A 14,422-nucleotide genomic window follows, 5' to 3' on the forward strand; every position below is an offset into this window, starting at 1 on the left:
CCTGGAGGCACCCTGACCAAAGGAATCCACCATATCCCACCAAAGCACTGAGTACCCATGGAAGGTGGTCCAAAGTCAGTCCTTTTCAAGCATAATTTTCATCTTTATGAATTTATAATATCTAACAATATGAAGAATTTCAACCTGTTATGTCTTAAAAGTAGTTATGGAGGGAGATGAATTTTCTAGTGAAATTCCTCTTGGAAGAGACATAACCTAAGAACACTTTTATAAGATAAATTTGCTCCACTTTTACCTTAAAAATTATATTGATGCTCCTTATTTCAAAGCTCCTCAATATTTGGGTGTTGTTGGCAACTCATAAAATTATATGTGTAGGATATACTTACCAATAACCTATTTGCTGAATCCAACCATTCTCTTCCCCCTGATCTCAGCCATCCTGCTGATGAACACTAGTTCATGGTTCATTTCTCCATAAAGGAAAACTTTTATCTCAAGAGAGTCTCATAGATGTTCACTCACAAAGTATAAAATAGACTCCTGCCCATACAGCAATCTACCCACAATGGGTTCTAACTAAAAAGAACTCAAACATCCCCTCAGAACACACCAATGTCAGTTTCTCTGCAGGCTTGTCTGTTCAAGTTCTCTTATAAGTCTCAACTTCTGAGATAAGCCTTCAGTCCACAATACAAGAGATGGTATGCACCTCATGCAGGTACAGAGCTCAGGGGCTTGCTTATTAACTATGTAAGAGTTTACCTTTTGGAGGAGGGAAGAGGAGAGGCACAGGAAGAATGTGAAGGAAATGTATCTCTCTTAAATTGAGGGACTCTCCTTCACCAGTATGCTTGGTTAGTAGTGTATGTGTGAGGTGCATGGGTGTAAGGCTGTTCCACCCAGACCCAGCACCTGTATAGCTCTGCCCAGCTTGCTTTGCATTTAGACTTGAGAAATATGTTTTGTGTTTTCATGGCAGCTGGTGGGGAAACTGTGTAAGTGGCTGGTATTCTAAAGGTGCTACTGTATTCCTCACTTTCAGAAATACTGTAAATTGCAGAGATGAGAGTTACGTATTTTGAAAAGGATTTCTAATTTCTTACCACTGTGGATCATACTTACAACTGTGACTGTCTCTCCTTTAAGCTTCATCCAGGCTGAGAGGGAGACAAAAGAAAAGGCATTCCACATCAATGAAATTAGAGAAAAATTCCTCTTCAGAGCCTAGAAAGTTTCTGTTTCTACAAAGTCTCAACACCAGTGACCAGAGGAGAGATTCTCAGGTACTGGGCAGAGAAGGAAAATGTTACTATAAGTTACTTTTGACCCAGCCAATACTGCCCCCTTTTTACCCAACATATGCCTTAAAATAACACATAAAGCTTATATCATACATATCTCATAGATTTTCCATTTTCTGTAATCACATATATTCATGACAGGTTTTATTTATTGTTTATGGATGGATGGAGACAGGATTTTCTTTTGTGTGTGTGTGTGTGTGTGTGTGTGTGTGTGTGTGTGTGCCAAGCAGTCTTTTCCTTAATTGTATAACAAATCAGGTAAGAAAATAGTTTTTGTTGATTCAGTTGAAAAAATGCTTGTCCTTCATGGCAAAGCATTTTCAGGCTACATGAGGGAAATTGGGGCCAATCTAAATTAGTGTTTCTGATGGGATATGAGTGTCCACCCTTCACACTGAGTCTTTTTATCTGGCCATATCTTGCTACAGTAAAAGTGTCTAGACATATTTTTTGCTTCTCTGCAAAATAGCATACTCTGCAAGCAAAGGTGGGTATTTCATAACCCCATTTTGCATTAACGTATACTTGCCACAACTAGGAAGCAATGGGCACTCTATCTAAAGGGCTAGAAAAAAGACAAACAAAACCTCTTCTTCCTTGATTATTTTATCTCAGCTGCCAATAACTGAGAACTTTCTGTGATTTATTTTGCAAACTTGAAGAATTATAACTAGTTTCCAAGCATATACTTGTCACTATATCAGATCAATGTTCTCAAGACACAAAGCACTTTGAATTCTCTCCATGATCTTACAAATATCTGCTTTTTCTGAGCATTTATAAACTATATAAATATGAAGTTTCAGACCCAATTTCTGTAAAAAAGAAAAGTTAATGAACGACTTTGGATAAACATAATAATATATAAATACACACTGGAATGTTCAGAACACTATTGTTTTTAAAATATTCAGAAAGATGTCTGGAAATAAGGGGGGGACAAACAGATTGTAAATACACTGTAAATGTTAAATTCATGACTTTCTGTTGAGTTTTCTTCAAATTGCCCAAAATTGAGGAAGTATGCAATCTGTGCCTATTTCTTCCTCTCAAACTTGCTTGTAGGAAACATTCAGGTTGACAAGGTTTAGAAGTATTTCTGCATTGTATAATCATATCCAAAGACCAAAATAAATAAATAAATAAATAAATAAATAAATAAATAACAGTTCAGGCTAAATGACAAATCCCTTCTTGTATTCCTTGTTTACTTAACCTTTTACTTTAGAAACAATTTTCTATAATTAATAGGAGAAAGCATGTACATGTTGAGATAACAGGATAATAATTCAGTCATTCATGTCTCTGGGAGAATAAAAACTTGCCTTCTTTAATGTTTGATAGTTTTGAAGACTAGAAACTAGACCATTTCCATTCCTCTTTTCAACTTTATTCTAATTACAAGTCAGCAATTCCAGGCTATAACCTGGTTTAGTTCTATTAAAATTAAAGAGAGGCTATTCCCTACTATTTTTCTTCAAAATGTCCTTTAGTTAAATGATGCTTTGCTTTTTAATGTTGTCAGTAAAATACCTTAATCCTCTTATTACTCTGCTCACATAAAAACCAAATTTTAGACTAGTTTAAATCAGTGCTAAAAAATTAGTTGAACAGCCACTAACAAGTGTTCAACGTTTTGAGCTAACCAAGTAGGTTTTTCAGATTGTGTAATATAGGAACATGAGCTAGAAAATTTGGAAGACAAAACACACAAACATGAACACACATACACACTTGTGTACACACATGCATACACATGCATGTACACACACATGCACACATGCAAAACAAACTCTGTTTGAATGCAACATTCAGGTAATTAAAGGAAATTTAAATTGTTCTGCTTGCATTATTCAGATAATGGCTTACTTTCACCACTTCGTTTTTCAAATTTGTAACCACAACACAGTTTTCCCAGCCAAGTGGACTTGCTCCACAAAGTGAGGGTGATAGTGGTTCCTGCAGGGAAGGAAGGCTCTCCATGTCTGTTGAACAGTTTAAACTGAACAGATTGGAAACAATAGTGAAGACTGATTTCCAATAATGAAATCTCACAGATTGTCAAGGTAGCTGCCATAGTTTCTTCTTTTCTGGTTATTTGGAATTTCTTCTTCATTTCTCCCACTAATCAGTTATTCACAAACGGATTAAAATTCCTAATTTCCAAAAACAAAAAAAAGTAGAAGTCCTAACTCTCAGTCAGACTGATTTTTAGGAATAAATAATGATTGTTTTTATTTGTTTAGAATTTACTAAAATATATTTTTATCCTGTACTGTTCACATTTATGAGGAGGAATTTCAGTTTTGACAACTGAGTGAAGGCACCCCAATACAGAGAACAATAGTTTAATCACTTTGATGGAGAGATCAGACCACCCCATCCTCTATCTAGCCCAGTCAACCCATCCACCATTCAGTTAAGCTGCCCCATTCATTTAGTCCATGCACAGGTTAGTGCAGGGTAGGTCTAGAATCTATAGAAAGAAGAGTAATAATAGAAATTTCACATAATTTGCTGATTAAAATTTCAAATTGTGAGCCACATAGGGTAAGATATTAGAAGATAAACTATGCTGCATCATCATAACCATCATCATCATCACCATCATCAACATCATAACTATCACCATCATCACCATCATCGTCATCATGACCATTATTATCATCTATATCCTTTTACATGTTCCATACTAGTCCTTAGCTATTGATCCAAAACAAAGGTCTAATGTTTTTTTTTTTTTCCAAATCATAACAAAATTAGAACTTAAATTAAGAAGAAAATGGAAAATTTTAATTTTAGCTTAAATATTAGATATGCAGATTATAGTTTAAAAACTTGTTTTTCTAAAACATTTCCATAACTTCTCTGTGTCCCTTCAGTCTTTGTCTACCCTGCTTCAATCAAATTTGAAATTATTCCTTAAGAGAACACTCCACCTACTTTTTCTTTATTGGTTGCTTCTGGGTTTTTTGTTTTTGTTTTGTTTTATCTCACGTGGCTTTGTTATTCTTTTTCATGAAGATAACATATGTATTGGCTATGAACTCTTTTCCCTAAAATGGATGCATCTTCAGACACCACAGATTTTCTTAGCCCAAAAGGACAATCAATATGCTTCTTAGTATACAATTTGGGTCTAGGCTTTTATTCCCCTAATTTATCTTGAGATTTTTACTTTTAGATAGAAGTAGACGCAGGCAAAATATATTGATTACATTTACAGTGTTTACTATTATATTATCTGTTTAGAATAACTGTATTAAGATATTGTAAAAAATACTTTCAATTATTCTTGACCTTCAAAATGACTAATTTTGTGCTAGTGAACAATGTTTACATGCATATATTTATAAAACTACATGATATGTTTTTCTTTACAAGCAGCTCCTGGACTGAGTGAAAGGGTCATTCCTCATGAGTGCATTTTCTATGGAAGATTGTAGAAGAGTAATAATTTTCAGGGATTGGGCCTGGGTTGTCTTGTAAGCAGCAAAGGGCCATCTTGTGTTTACATGCAGTGATGTGTGTATTTGTGTATGTATGTACAGTGGTAAAACTGGAACAACTTATTAACATGTGTATTACTCTACCCACCACCCCAAATGTAGTTGAAAAAAGTAGAAAGGAGCACAGTTTTACTAGTGATAGTATATTAGCTTACTAAGTGTTTAGTTAAGGAATAAAGGAGTGAGGGAGAGAGTGAGGGAGGGAGAAAGAGAGAGAAATGGACAGTCTCTATATTTTCTGGAAATTTGGGACCACATTCTTTCTTAAAAAAAAAAAATCAAGTTTAAATACCTGATCAGAGTTGGTTCTGAGTTCAAACAATCCTGCCTCCTACTGAGAACACGATCATATTTTCACTTGGGTGCACATCTAGTGATTCTATGATCATTTGTGCAGGTGGTCAGTATTATCTGATAAGCTAGAAGTAGTTCTCAAGATGGAGGTGACAAATAGCCATCCTCACACTTATTTAGGACGCATTTTTCATGTCCAACGTGCGAAAGCATCGATCAGGTCTAGTGTGAACCATGCGACATTGGAATTAGCCACAGTGCATGGACTGTCCTCTCTTTTTGAAACTTGTGTGGAAAGTAAACCATCAGGAGCCCTGGGAAATGCCCCAGGCAGAAAGGGAGGGAAAAAGTACTGATCTGTTCTCTGCCTCAATGCAATTCTTCCTACTTGTGAAGCCATCTCGTTCAGGTGGGAGGAAGGTAGAGGAATTCCAGAGTCTGAGAGCATCTTGGAATTGACTGTGAGCACATAGGGTAGATGAGTTCGGTCCTGAGAAGGTGTCCACCCTGCTCAAGTGTGTGTGTCCACCCCTCTCTAGAAAGGTGGACCAAGGACCAGGCCAGGGTACTCACCAAGTGGCCTCCAACAGTCCCTGCTCTCGTCATCCCACATGGACTTGGAAGCCCTGACTCCCAGTCTTCGGGCCATCTCGGGGCCCTCCCCACTGTCCCGAGATGGTTCTGAGATCCCGCTGTCCTCCTCCCCTCTCTCAAGGATGTAACTTCCTGCTAGCCGTGCAGCTCAGCTCGTGGTGTCCTAGTGAAACGAGGGCGCACTTGCGCCCCACGTGCCTTGGCGACACGGGCGGCACCACGCCCCGCTTCGCCCCGTCCGGTCCCGCCGCACCCTCTAGGCCGTGCCTTGCCCTGGGCCAGCTGGGCCTGGTGGCTGGGTCGCACTCTGTATTTGTATTTGGATTCCTACGTTTGTACTACTAATACAAATAAATGCACATGTTGTCAAAAATACTTGACCCAGGAATGGGCATCTTTCCGGTTTTGGGTGGGTGACCAAGAGGCTGGTGAAAGGCACACTGGGGCCAAAGTCAAGGGTACCCCTATGCATGTGGTCCCTGCCCACCAGGGGGACATGGCACCCAGTGCCCCTCTTGGAGGCTCAGTTCCCTGCCCAGCACCACACAGACATTTCTGCAGTGCTGAAGGGGAGAGGGTTAAATGTCTTATCTGGCAGAAAGGTTATAAGTGGCTAGCGTCCAAAGGAAGTGTCTTCCTCTTCCACTCCTGCCAAAGCCCATGAACAGAGATTTCTAACCCATCCCTGGAGAGCAGGAGGCCCCACTCCAGCCAAGTCAAGGCAACTGATGCCAGCCTCTGGGGCCTTGCCCACAGTTGAGGAGAGGACTACAGTGTGGCCAGTGACCCTATACTGTCTATGCATCTGGAAAGGACTGGCCACCCCCAAAGTCCAAACAGTTGCTTGGTGGGAAGGCGCTGCAGCCCCACACTAAATAAAGGCAAACCTTCACAAAGGAAAACTATAAACCAATCGCAACTCCCACCACTGTGGGTAGACAGAAAATTTTATACTCTAGTTTATTTGAATTGAGCACATATTACTAAAAGTGAACAACCCAGGTCCCCTACCTAGTTCACCTAGTATGACTTCCACAAAATAGTCCCACCTCTTCCCAGATGGCCCTGTGCTGGTGGAAGGTGGGGTGGGGGCTACCAGACATTTTCTACCACCTCTGCCTGTTTCTACCTCTGCTTTCAGTTCTAACAGAGGACATAAAATATGACATTGGATTTTCAGAAGCTGATTAGACCTCTCCAAAGTACCTATCTTGGTGTTTTCAGCAATTACTTCTAGAATTACTTCAATCTGTGTTTAAACACTGACGAACATTCTGTGTTCATTCCTCGCTTTCTCTTACTAGAATTGTCAAGTTTTCCCTGTTTTGTGGCCAAAGTTGCAGGCCCTTTCAGAAATTATAACAGCTGTCACATGTATTAAGAAATTTTCACACATTGAATTTATTCCATCCTTCCAGCACACTGTGATGGAGGTACTGTATTTGTCACTATTTTACTGATAAGACAATTGACACATGGGTTAAAATAACTTGTCCGATATTGTAAGCTTACAAAAAGGATTTAAATGCTAGAAATATGACTTCAGGTAACTTCAAAACTCCTGTGCTTAGTGGCTACACTCTGCCAGTCAGGGTCTTGAAAACCTTGATATGGAATGAACTTCTGAGGCCATTCATTTACTGTGGTAGAAGTTCACTTTTTAATTAATATAAACACACTTTTCTTTGGAAAGTAACATCTCTTCCAGGGGGGCAACTAAATAATGTGCCCAAATGGCACACTGAGGTCAGCTGTCTTTAGTAGGGACTGTCTTTAGTGTTGCTGGAAATCAACAAAAACTACTCTCAACTAAAAAGTAATACATACAACGTTCACTTACTTGATTGCTTGACCTGTAAAGTAAGAAGAGAGTTCATGCTAGGCCCTGAAGGTACTGGTTTCAGAACTGGAATTCTAAGTAAAGGAGAGACTTCATAAAGTCTCAAGATTTGGGACCCTGAGACCTGGAGGGGCATATTTAAGCCTCCCACTTCACCCCAAATTAGCTTTTCTTTTCTGAAAACCTTTCAGTGACTTTACCTGGGCCAATAGCCTCATTGGTCCAGGCCCAAAGGAAAGTTACATCCAAACATAGCCCAGAAGGAATGCTTCTGGTCTGTTCCCTAGGGGAGATGGCAGAGATTCTTGGGATCCTGCAGCATCTTAAATATTTGTAGTGAAAGGAAACTGGGAAGACTGCCTGGAAGTTATTTTAAGGGCTTAAGAACTAGAAAGGACTGACTATAAGACTGGGCTGGATACATTTATATATGAAGGAACCAAATAGCACCAACAATTTGCTTTTAAGGTCAATGAGGAACTACTCAAATAAAATGGCTATTTAAACCTGAATTTACAGTGGTATTCAGCCAAAGAAATTGAAATTTCAGTACTTCCTTGATACATTGTAGAGGAAAAGCCCAAGTCTTTGGGAGGTGAGAATGTTGGAATGTGTCCATTACATGCAACTAATCCATCCACCATCTAAACACAAACAGGGACATTCAGGGATACCCCCCCTCACCTAAAGACTAAGAAAGACATCAGTGATGAAGCCCCAGCATCCATGGAAGTTCAGAGGAGGCTGCAGATGTTGGGGATATGCTACCATGGACCCCCGGATCCCTGGTTTCAGTGGGAATTATTAAATTTTGTAGTAGTAGGGCCAAGTGGTGTGACTTAATCTTCATAAGCAGTGGATTCAATGACAATAATAAGCCCTAGGAATGGAGGAAAAAATCAGAGCATGTCAATCCACAAACATCTGAGGCAGTCAAAGTCTGTAGGAATGGTATAGATGCAAAGGCTACAGAGGCTTTGTTTGATGTATATAATCAGGGAAGTGCTAGAGCAAGCAGGCAGAATCTCATGTTGACATAATTAAAATTCATGGATCCTTACTGTGACCCTGGTTTAATACAATTCACAGATTCAGAGTCCCTCTGTGGAACAGGATCCAGGTCCCTTTAAAGGAATTCTGTATCATGGCCAAGAGTATATACTGAGATTCTTCCTCCAAGCATTTCCTAGAGATAAGGAGCTGTTTACCAGAATAACTGTGTCAGAAGGAAAGGAAAATAATCAGAATTTCTAGAGTTATTTGGTACTGAGTTATGAATTTTAAAAATTCCCTGGGAACACAAAATACACTAGGGTCCAAAGTCAGAGGAAACAATGGAACTCAGAGCATAAACAGTTTTTCTGCTTTCTCTTTGCCTATGCCAATCCTCCAGGAGCCCAGAGGAGTAAGACTCCCAATGTATACGAGAAGTATAAATACTGTAAATCTGATGGAATCTTCACACATTTGCTCTATGAAGACTGAGAGACAAAGACTTTAAGAAAATGTGTTCTACTTGCAAAAGTGTTACCAATGACATCCCAGCTAAAGTTTGCCAAATGGAAAATACGATGGGATTTAAAGAAAATAAAACCAGATTACTAAAATAACCAAGAAATATCTGTTCATGTGACAAAAATAGTCATTTTCTGTCATGGTTAACACAATATCCACAAATGGTATCACATATCTTTAAACATCGGAATGCAAAAGTCAGGGATAAACATGTTCTTATTAAACCAATAACAGAAAAGCTCATGGTTTTATTTGTTCACAGAACTTGAGGTAGGAGACAAACTGCCTTTTTTTTTTCTGACTGTGGTGCATACATTGTTCCCCACAATGGATAACAGGCTGCCAGTTTGCTTCCACATTTGCTGACTCATGGAGTGAGGGCTACTACAGTATGAGAGTCAAGTGGAAGCTGGCTTAACTGCCCCAGTTTGCCAAAATAGCAAGTTCAAAATATTGTCGTATCTCTGGGGGAGTGTCAGTCTCCTTATACCTAAAATGTAAAAGATGCAGGGGAGATGACCCTTCTGTAGCTTGCACATGTATGTGTCTGGTACAAAAGTCAGTTAGAGAATGACCTTTTGTAAAGAATGTGATTATTATAAAATGAATCAAGTTATGATGCCATTCACAGAGAATATTCCAGATGTGATATACTTTTTAGAGAAAATGAACAAAGTCCCTGGCAGTTAATGTGCTGCTATTGACCCAGCAAATGCTTTGATTTTAGTCCCAGTTAATAAACACAATAAAAAATGATTGGCTTTTACCTGCAATGGCCAGTAATACACTTTGACTCTTACATCAGAACAGTGTAAACTTATGTGCTTTCTGTCATATCAAGCCCAGACAGACCTTAGTTGTCTTGATATATCCACAGAGCATTATGTTAGTTCATTTCAATGACTCAAAATTATTTAGATCTTTCAAGTGGCAGAATTAAGAATCTTAGAGCCTTCAGTAAGACAGACTCATTACAGAGTCTGCTAAATTCTGGGGAAGCCCAGAATCATACTATATTAGTGACTTGACTGGGAGACAAGTGATCCTGAGCATACCTAGTTTCTTTATATGTAAAGACAAATTGTTCCATCTTCAGTCACCCAGCATAAATAATGGGATACAATGTTTGATACACCTCTTTAGAATTTGGAAGCAATATATAAAACATGTAGTTATAATTTTTTGACATATTTATTGTATAGCCCATAAGGTTGAAAATTTGGGGTAGGACTCACAGAAAAAGAATTATTTGAAGCAGGCCCTGCGTAAGTACAGGATGAAGTGCAAAGTAGTCTTTGTGACCTAGCAGAGCAAATGGCATTTATAGTATCTGTGGCCAATAGAGATGTTGTATGGACTCTCTGACATGAGTAATAGGATAATCACCATTCTAATGCCTTGAATTTGGGAGCAAAGATTTATGCCCTTCTATTGACAACCATTCTCCATTCTAGTAGCATTTCCTGGTTTGCTAATACATTTATAGAAATTTAATTCATGATTATGAGTTGCCAAAAAAGATATATACCCATCATAAATGGAGATTCCATATATGACACTAAGCCTGAATAGAGGTAGAAAGCATAAGCAATTTGCATGAGCAACAGATACAGATTCTCATGGTACCAAGACCATATATAAAACAACCATATGGTTGGAGCACATGTGGCTCAACAAAATGGACTTTGCCTCACCAAAAATGGTCTGCCACCAATTAGTGCCCATCTATCACCAGAAAAGGCCAACTCAATGCCTCTGATATGACACTATTCCTTAGAGACACTAAACATCTACTTGGCAGATTTATGACATAGAACTCATCCTTGAGCTAGTAGTGAGTGATTCCTCTTCTTTGGAGTAGATGAATATTTCTGATATGAATTTTCCTTCCCTGCCAATAAGACCATTCACATATTTGCATTCCTTATTCATTGCCATGGCAACCCATACAATGACACCTCTGCCTTTCAGGCCAATTCAACCTGCTCTAGACCATTTATTAATGGTCTAAAAACAAATGCTTTTATTGGTGGTGAATGCTTAAATAGTAATGGCATATTTAATAATCAATGGCAGACAAACACAGCTACAGCTCTCCAGTCAAATAAGCCACATTGTCTAATAATACTATCCATAATTCATTGAGGACCAATGGAATAGAAATAAAAGGCAGAAGAAATGAGTGTCAGAGCAATTCATGTGTTAACAGACTCATGAAAAAATGGCTGCCAGATTTCTAGACACTCACCTTTAATCTGATCTGTCCCTCTCACCTTCTTCAGCCATGCCATGCAAGGTTTGAATACAGCATATATCTCTTCATATGGACTCAATATGGAACATGAAACCACTGAACTGAGTAAAGTAGCTAACATGGGACCAGCAGACAAGTGCATATATCCAACCCAGAGAGAAGCAGCGTCTGGCATTTTAAAAGCAAGATGCAAAAAAGTACAGAGTACCTGGTGACAGAAAGTTAAATTTTAAGAATTTAACTCTTATGCATTTTCCGCCGGGGCAGAGGGGAATAATTGAATAAACCAAACAAGTAAGAAAAATGCAAAGTTGAGAATAATCTTCCATAAAAGGAAAGCCTTTTTAAAAATGGAAAGTTAAAAAAACCAGTCATCTCCAATCCAGTTTCTTCTTCCAGCCACAAAGTCTATTTTGCCTAATTCCTCTTTTTCATAACTTAGCTGCTGATAAGCATGACACCTGGGGCTCTTGCGTTCCTAAGTGCCTCCTCCAGAGGTTTTCATGTATCAGGTCTGGAGCAGGACCCAGTATTCACAACACGCATTTGTAAAACATGTGTCTAACTAAATTGGGAGGAGGGAATGTAGAGGTGGAAACCAGAGGGAAATGTGATATCTGAGCAAACCTCTTTAGTTGTCCCCTTAGAATGGAAGGGGGATGCAAATCATAAATTAAATAGGTATATCTCTGAGGCTAAAAAGTATTTTTGAAATGAGATTAAAGTAGCAAGTCTTCTCTACAGAATTAAGCAGTATGGCTCAGTCACTGTATTCACCAAGGGAGGCTAGTACAACAAACTCTGAAATCTCATCTGCCTCACATAATCAGAGCTTTCTCACATTTAAGCCTGGACAGGCTATCAAGGTATTGAATTCCATTCAACATGTTGAGATTAATGTGGCTTCTCCTATGTTGCTTTACTCTTCTTTTCCATTTATCTGTTGGGTGGGGGAAAAAGAGTGAGTCTCACAGGTGGAAGTTGTTTACGGGCTGGGCTGGCAAGTGGCACACATTCCATGAGGCACGGCCAAAGAGCACAGTTACTCCTAATTGACTGCACAGAAGGCTGGGAAGTGTCCAGCTTCTCGCCCAGGAAAAAGAGGGTGAGCTAGGATTTTGGCAAGTGAGAGTCTCTGCCACACAGGTGAACAGAAGTAAAAGTGGGGTATGGGAGCCCCTGCAGTTCAAATGCCAGCAAGCAACATTGGAAAACCCTGCAGCTGACCAATAAGTACAGCACGTGGTTTGCCATGGGATAGTAACAGTCACAGCACCTGGATGCTTGTTAGAAATGCAGACTTCAGCCCATCCCAGACTTACTGAACTAAATCTGCATTTGTGGGCACCTTAAAATTTGAGAGGCACTGACTGCTCTTGCCAAGTCAGAATTGTCTTCAAATAGTTTAATCTTATGGTAACTTCAAAGGTCAGTGAAGGAAATGAAAGGACTCTGATTCAATTAAAATTCACCAGACATCCCACACATATTACGTTAAATTTAATATCAATTAAAATAATTATTTCACATGTGACAGGATGACACATTTCAAATCCAGATATATTCATCCCTATGTAATTCTAAAGTTCTGAGCCCCAAGGATTATCTTTAAAATCATGTAGGAGCACAAAGAATACATAAACATCAAAATTCATAAAAGATGAATCTATTTATAGATATTTGAGACTGTGTCAGATTAAATTCAGATCAAATATCAGCACTTCAATCACTGTGCCAATAAAGCTGAGAATCCTGAGTGACAATTATTACATTGATGGCCAATTGGGCAAAAACTCAGGGTTACTAAAAGGTTTGAGTGCCTGAGATTATGGATGCGGTCTACTTTTCACTTGTATACCAAGTTCTGCTTGGTGGCCACTGGCAGGCTGAAGATCTGCCTTATTTATTTATGAGAAAAAGCTTCCCTCTGTCAAACGACAAGCTCACTGACAAACTTGCTGCCACCAATACAGGGCAGAGAATGGAGTCTCCACACAGAGGAAGGTGGGGGGGGGGGGGGATCGTCACAGAAAATAACAGAAAACTATTCTAGTATTTCAAATACCTTCCCCAAAGCAGTCTGTTTGGTCTGATTTTTAAAGGACACACCAAACATGTTCTCTAGAAAAAAACAAAAAACAAAAAAACAAAAACAGAAACAAAATATCACTATCTTGGATATTGTAATTCTCCCTTAAAAAACAAATATTGTAGAAAGGAGTCCCACATGGGCAATCCACATGTAGGTACAACAGGTAATAAGCATTTTCAGGCTTATTACCTATTTTAGTAGAATCATTTTTATGATTCCCAATGCTTCTTTTCCTATTTATTTCATTTGTGAACCACCAGGAAAAAGCACGCATAAGGAGGAAAAAAATAGAAATCCACATTAGAAATGAAGCCAGCTAAGGCTAATAAACACACATCATGATCTAGTACCAAGGTGGTCCTCAGTAAATTAAAGTCTTAGATTCAGAGATCTCAAATATTCCTCCAAGCTCTCTAAAAATGTGGGAAAAAAAAACCTATTGTACTTAGAATATACCTGAGTTGCCATATTATAATCCCAAACTTGTCACCAGTTCATGGGTACTACATTGTTAATGAGAAAAAGATTCACTGATTTCAGTTGAGACCTTACAGAAGCCACAGTGCAAAGAGGAACCCCTTTGGTCATTTTACCATAAATCATGGTTCAGTTTTATCTGGGGGTGGGGAGTCAGGGAGGGATTTGCAGCAGAATGATTTTATAATGGATATTACACATTGGTGAAATTGTAGCTCTACCCTAAAAACAAGACGTTAGGATTTTTCTAATAAACTGGAAGTTTTTTAGAAACTATAAAAAATGGAAAATGTATAATATTTAAAAACAGAAAATGATGCCAAGAGTTAAGATTTTTCCATACTGTGCTCTGTCAAGTCCTTGGAGTGTGGGAGAGCATCAGCAAATCCTAATAGCCAGTCACCTTAGCCAGAGAGATTCTGGGAGAGTTTTACACAGCATACAGCAGGCTTCTTTTAAGATTGGAAAACTGAAAAGAAAGAAAAAAAAAGCTTAAAGTTTGAAAACTTTTCATACTGTTTGAGTCTGTCTCTCTCTCCATTTACCAATGTGATGAATGAAGATACCCAGATGAAATGA

This window comes from Panthera pardus, unplaced genomic scaffold, assembly GCF_024362965.1.
Source record: "Panthera pardus isolate Hobbes unplaced genomic scaffold, ASM2436296v1 HiC_scaffold_24, whole genome shotgun sequence".
In the NCBI taxonomy this organism is placed as follows: Eukaryota; Metazoa; Chordata; class Mammalia; order Carnivora; family Felidae; genus Panthera; species Panthera pardus.